Source organism: Brachionichthys hirsutus, chromosome 9 (assembly GCF_040956055.1).
Source record: "Brachionichthys hirsutus isolate HB-005 chromosome 9, CSIRO-AGI_Bhir_v1, whole genome shotgun sequence".
Lineage (NCBI taxonomy): Eukaryota > Metazoa > Chordata > Actinopteri > Lophiiformes > Brachionichthyidae > Brachionichthys > Brachionichthys hirsutus.
The window spans coordinates 4,893,002-4,900,356 of NC_090905.1; positions in this window are offsets into that span (position 1 = coordinate 4,893,002).

Consider the following 7,355-nt stretch of genomic DNA (forward strand, 5'->3'; position numbering starts at 1 on the left):
CTTAACAGACTCCCGGCCGACATGGGAGGAGAGCAGCGTGTGATTTAAGGTGGCTCCCGTGTCTTTGCATCCGACCTGATCTCGTCTGTGAGGAGGGGGGGGGGGGGGGGGGGTAGGGTTAGGGTCAGATTAAACATACCCAACTGTGTCAATGCGCCGGCTCTCTGCATGGACCAGCAGGAGAGGGTTTAAAATACCAAATACCCAAAATAGAACCAAAGCACCGCATTTACCACCTTAACAACAAGTTAATGAGGTGAACGCTTTGATGAGGTCAGGGGTGTTGCCAGTCTCTGACGACAGAGAGAAAAATGTCACCGGGCAACAGAGGCAGGTAAACAACCTCCCCTGGCTACGAGGGAACATAGAAAGCAACAAACGACTTTACCGGCAGGATGCACCCCCTCCCATGTGTTTAAGGAAATGCACGCAACTGGGGGGGTTTAAATAACGGCATGCAATGAATTCTGCAACTCTCCAGTGTCGGTTCCCGGGATAGTGACACCGGAGTGTGCAGGTTGTTCCCCCCCCCCCCCCATCCCCTGTTAGTCACTAGTGTTTTTGAAACTGACCTGCATGTGTGTGTGAAACGCACGTGACTCACCTCAGTGTTCATTGTCTTCCCTCTCCCCTTAGAAAACAAGGACCATCCTCCACTCTGTGATTTCATGTAAGCAGCAGAAAAATGATTTTTCAGTTAGTCAGGGCGGAGCTAATGTTCACAATCACAGCGAGGCTCAGCCCAAGGACAAGATCGATGCTGTGCATCAGGACACGCTGAGGAACATTCCAGCGTGCGTGCGTGCGTGCGTGCGTGCGTGCGTGCGTGCCTGCGTGCGTGAGCCAAGAACTGAACTTCCTTTCGAGCCTCAGGACCGGCACTGACTTTTTGTCTGGTAGCAGAGTAGACACACTTCTCCCCACTGTGCAGGGGACGCTGTGCCCCACCAGCACATTATCACACTGTCTGAGCAGTGAGTCACCCTCATGTGTGTGTGTGTGTGTGTGCGGGAGAGATAAAGAAAGCAGATTGTGTTTAAGAGAAACACGTCCCAGAGACTCCAGGAGCAGACAAAGGTGGCTGTCTCTGCCCAGCCCCAACTGCTCACTCCTCTCTTTATCAGTTTCCCATCGCTTTCTTTCTCCCAGTGCTGACTGAGTGGAACAAAGTGAAAGAAGTTGTGTAACCCCCCCCCCCCCCCCCCCCCCCCCTCCTTTGTTCCATTCAAAGGCTTTGCTTTATAAGTAGCTTGCTCCATAGATTGTTTTGATGCTTGTCATGCTGACAGGACAGCATTATGTGGATCCGTGTGCCAACAAGATATTAATGCTCAGCTAAAGCCAATGCACGTTGACATTCGCCACTCTTCTCCTGGGCTGTGCTCGCCATCCGGCCCGACTGCTCAGGTCCTGCAGAAACCCCCCCCCCCGTTTACCACAGTTAGGCTTCACGCTTCAGGTAATCCCATTTCTGACACCATTGTGTAATATTGATCGTGATTATTGTCACTGTTTTGAGGAATTTTTGGCTTGAGAGTACTTCATTTGTTTTCATTCGCTGTATCTAGAGCACGACATTCCCTCATTCTGTCTCCACTAATCTAACTATCCAGAATTTGATTAAGCAAGACAAATTGCATTCCACTGTCGCTTTGCCATCAAGCAGTTTTAAAAGCCTATAATGTTTTCCCACTGTATGCTACACTTTGCAATAGGATGCACATGGGTAGGCCTATGATGGAACATGTATGGGCAGCCCCCCCCCCATATATGAGAGTGCATCACACATACTTCTGGGAAGAGTTTATTGACAAGGGAGGAAGGCTGTGTGGGCGGGCCGTAAACATCTCATGTTGGATATCAGATCTGGTGGGACAGAGCAGCCTGTGTGCGACCGTGCCTGAGTCTACAAGTCTGTGTGTACATGTGTGAGCAATAACGTGCAAGTTGTTATGTGAGAGACTGAGTGTGTGGGACATGTGTGGGCGTGTGTGTGTGTGTGTGTGTGTGTGGGTGGGTGAGCAGCATTCCTATCCATCAAAGTCACAAGTGGGCCGCCCTCTGCCTCGGGAGAAAAATGAACCATGCCCGGTGCACTCAGCCCGCTGCTGTTGTTCTTCAGCTTCAATTTCCTCCTGATTCACCCTGAGTGGCTGTGTGAGTGGGACGGACACACCCCAGAAGGCATCCTCACACTACCTTTATGACCTCACCGCAGGAAGCAGACACACAAAGACGCTGGCGCACGCAGTGTGCGTTGATTCTTGAACATGGGATCATGCAAGGCGTGTCTTCTTTTGACAGATGACAGGTTGGTTGTGAAATATGTATCATGTGTATTTACTGTAACGCTCACGCAGTGTAACAGGGTGTCCTGCAAGTTTAGTTGAGGAAGTGCCAGGAAATGCCAATGTATTAAAAAAAAAAAAAGAATATTAATATTTATTTATTACGTTAAAAATATTTCGCCACTATTGCTACGTATTTCATTAAGGGCACAAAGAAAAAGCATTTGTTCTCTGTGTTTTGGTTTCATTGCGTGCATTTGTCACATTGTAATTCTAATAACTAAATAAATTTAACAAAAATGATGCGTGAACATTCACATTTTCATAGCTTAAGTGATATTTCATTAAATTAATTATGCCTGTGAGAATAGCTTGTAAAATAGAGCCAAATTATTTGTATGTAACAGGAAACAATTTTGCTTTTTTTTTTAGATCCGAATAGAGGGGTGAAGATCCCCACAACCTGCAGAAGGAGCCCTGTTTGAAGTGCTGCCCATTCATCCCACGGCCTTGCAGCGCAGATGATTGATGACACATCCTGAACTCTACGGGTAAAGTGGACAGTGTGCCATGAGAGAGAGCGAGAGAGCGTCAAAGCCTCAGCCTGACAAAGAGAGAAAAAGTGCAAAATGTGCAATAGCAGGGCACAAGAAAGGAAAGTGTCACACGAGACCGTGACTCAGTCACAGCTTACAGTCATTTCTCAATGTCTGTGTCATGAACTTATAAACCAGACCCCAACTTCCAGTGGCGCGAGTCACGACATTCTGACTTTACAACTCGTCAACTTTTATTGAAACTTTTTCAGGGTTTTGCTTTGGTTTTGTTTTTTTTCTACTACGCCTCCTTCCTTCTTAGTCTGCACCAAAACAAATGTACATATATACTCTTGAATGCCTCTTATTCTAATATGTTTATCATCATGTTGGACTTGGAGACTTTTTGAAAAGTGGCTGATCTTTATGGAGCGGTGGATGAATCACAACGTCTTCTTGGCTACATGATGCAAATTGTATTGAGTGATGACTAAGCACAAAGCCTACAGTTTGAATGGCAGACTAATGATGGAGCATTCATCATATGGCTAGTCTCTCTCTCTCTCTCTTTCTCTGTGTGTGTGTGTGTGAGATATAATTACGTGGCACCTGTGTTTTTGTTGCATTTAACATTGAGAACATCTTAGTCACTCCATCCTTTGTCAAGACAGCAAAGGTAAACCACAACATGTTGATAAGGCATGCAGTGTTGTGTGTTGTCAGGAAGTCATTCACAGGTGTTGGCATATTCATGCTTTAATCCAAAGGCGCAGTAGACCTGAGCACCACATGAATTTAACCTAAAGAGAATGATTGTCTCTTTCCTGTGGTACGTTTGCACACTGATTTTAAAGAGTTTATTCCATTGTATATGATTAAAGACATAATACATAACATTTAGATTATAATCCATGGAGCAATCCATTATATTCTGGTGAAGGTCCTGATCAGCATCTGGGTCCAGACGTTGTTTGAATAAGTACAGAACAATATCCTCATAAGAGCCAGCACACATCTGACCTGGATTTGGAAGTAATATTGTGATGGCATATTGTTCTTCTTGAATAACCATCACTCTAATAATGTCGTTCCAGGTTCAGAGGAAGCAGTTCATTGTCAGTGATCATTGAAAACGCTAGCTTTTCTCTCTTCACTGCTGTCTAATTGAGTTGAATTGTATTCCAAATATTTTTTAAATAATAGTAAACCCAGAGAAATCTGGAATTTACTCATTTGTGTTTAGTAGTAGTTAGTTTCTATCAATAAAATTAGAACAGTCGAGTGAGTCGATATCAATGATCGCAAACATCTTCCAGGTTCTATGCTAAACTTTACTAACAACAAGCAATGCCCATTTATTAAGAATTCCTTATTTATGCTTACAACCCTTATCTTGTAGTAGCATGTAGTAGCGTGCGTCACCGCCGCGGTTTCAGCCTCCACATGGATCCTGTGAGAATAAAATGTACTGTTATCGCTAAGCCTTTCACATTTGTAACAAGATACTTCTCACTGTGTCCGTGTGTGGAGTACCATTTGTCGTCTTCACAGTCTTTCTTGTGTCGTGACGCCGTTCCCATACCCCAGATCCCCGTCGACCACTTACTGCACAGCCTAATCCAAGTGGTGTAAATCTGACACCCCCCCCCCCCCCACATAGTGGACCTGATAATTGCTGCCTTTTACAGAGACACTCACACTAAAAGGTCCACAATAGGACTCAGCCTGGAACTGGACTCAATGTGCTAAATAAGTTAATGAAATTCCACCCACAGGACACAAGCCAGGCACGATGAGAACCTTTATAGCTGTGAATCCTGGCCGAGCTGGGAGAGCGATCGCGCTGTCTGTTTGTTTGTTTGCCTGTTTGACAGCCCACGGTGTCACGCCAGAGGGACTTGTGGTCCGACAGAGGTTAGGTGTCAGAGCGGAGTGCATGAAATAGAAGAGTGCAGAATGAGAGCGAGAGAGCGAGAGAGCGAGAGAGCGAGAGAGAGATTGAAGAAAATAGCAGTGAAAAGTGAGGAGGAAGAGAGAGACTCGGGGCAGGAAGTGTGGGTGGCTGGGTAGGTGGTTTTGGCAATACAGCGTGGACTTCTTGCGTATTTTACTCTGGTATAAGAAAGGCATGAGTTTTGCAAAGGCTCTACCCATTCAGTAAGTAGCGTCAGTAGTACGAGCGCTGCTCTCGGAGGTCAGTTGTTGGAGAGAGGACACCGGTTTATGAGCAGCGCGCTGTGATGTGTGCCAGTATTCCAAACATTTGACACTGATAGGAGATAATTGCGGTGTTTGCTTGTGTGGGTATCGGACCCAGTGATGGATACCAGATCCTTTTTTGGTGCAAGCAAGTTCAGAACTTGCCAAATCGCCCTGCTCTCCTTCAACATTGAAAACTTCCACACACACACACACACACACACACACACAGTCCAAAATCTTTGCTCACTAATCCTCCTCCATGCTAGGCTTAGGGGTGGCCCGAAGCTGCAGGCTGGTGCGCCACTGTTTTATAACTCTGCTTGTTCCTCTTCTCCGCCCTCGGTCTTTGCACTCACATTTTCTCTTTATCCCTTCATCTGCTTTTGCCCCCACTCAGCCAAAGAACAGATATTTTCTTTATTCCTTCTCCGTTTATTGCTTTCTTTATGCCCTCCTGTTCTTTGCAGAAGACGAGAGGGAAGGTCATTATGGGTCACAGGATTGGCTGTACAGAGTGTTGCTCTCATCTGTGACGAGTGTACTGCGTCCTCGTCCCTATCACATTCTTAAAATAGCCTTCCGTCCCCACTGACGACATCATCCATTCCCTTCCTCCCTCTGGCTCCGCCGCCCCCTTCTCTCTCCCTATCTCACACTTTCTCTCTCACCCTTTGCTCTCTTTCTTTTTTCCACCCCCTCCTCTAACTTTTCCAGGCTTTGCCCACCCCCCTTTTCTCCCTCATCATCATCTCTCTGTTTGTGCTTCGTGATCACAGCAGTAATTCCATAAAAGAGGGTTCACTGCACTTTATGCTGACTCTCTCTCTCTCTCTCTCTCTCTGCTATCTCCAACCACAGACATCAAGTTTTAGATATCCATAACTGCTTCAGTGAAGTGATCCTCCATTCAGGGTTATTAAAAAAAAAAAAAAAATATGGTAACAAAAACAGGAGTGAATAAATGCGGCCTTCCTTGGCACAAGCATTCAAATGCCGCTATCATTCCAGATAAGAGGCAGCTCTGGAATCTGAGAACAGAACGCCACCAATTAGGTGCAGTTAAACATTTACAGTGTATGGGTGGAATACTGTGACGCAAAAGTGAGTCACACAGGGTGGAATGACCCCCCCTCTTTCTGTATAACCATCAATCAAAGGCAGAGCTTCAATTTAACCTTGCCCACAAGCAAGGCAGCGTTTATTCTGCTGCAACAGCTTCACCGCCCACAAACTGCATCTCCTGTTGCTGACTCATTGTCATATACAGTGTATATAAAGCCTGAAAACTGGGACAGCTCGCAGTCGTCGTGAGTTTCATTCAGACATTTGAAATCGTGTTTCAGCATTCTGAAAGAGGACTGGCTGATTTCAACATTATGCTTTTTTTTTTGTAAAGGGATAAAGGGGAGACAGGAGGGGAAACACTCGGGACAGGGTGCAAGTTCAACGCAATGTTGGAAACAACAATTCATTCTCATTTGACCACAATTTAGAACATTTGGTGACAAAAACATTTTTTTCATGTGAAGTCTTTAAACATCTAACAGATGGTATCGCGCAGTCAACCATGTTCGCCAGATGATGTATCCTAGTTAATTTCCTCTTCTCCTTTTCTACCCCATGGGGGAGGGGTCACAATTGTGGACTCTATTGAGCTCAAAGCCACAACATTTGGAACTGAAGCGTAATGTTTTCCGTAAAATAACCCACTCTGTGCCCTAACAAGTTCAAATCAATGAAATACTTTAGCTTGACTCAATGCCTGCCAAACAAATGAGACTTCCATCAACCTCAGCTGCATTTTTGTGATTTAGCACCAATTACTAATATCAGGATGCTGAACTAGGATAGCGAACATAGTTAATATGCCCTGCAGTGTGAACAAGATGACAACTAACCTGAGCCGACTAACTCTGTCAGGCTGCAGGAGTGTCCATGTTTAGTCGCGTCTATTCTTTCTCTTTGATGTGACTCTACGGCCGGTTTGTCAGCGATGGCTTCAGGGTCGTTTAGTCATTTGTGTCTATTTATACTTGCACCACCTGACGTGACTGAAGTAGACTTCTTGGTAAGGATGTGTTTACTGAACATTCACCAGTGATTGTCAGAGAGAACAGCACTTTGGATGAAGATTTAATGAACGGGTGCATTTTACCGATGGGATGAGTCTGATGCATGATCAATGACGGTTCAGACGTTCATTTGTCTACAAAGCAGGAGTGGCGGCAGTAATCCACATGTTTTGTCAGGCAATGTCAGATCAGATTATAATCCTTTCTTGTGGATGGGAAGATTCCGTCATCGATTAGATTATGCACAGCATTAAGTC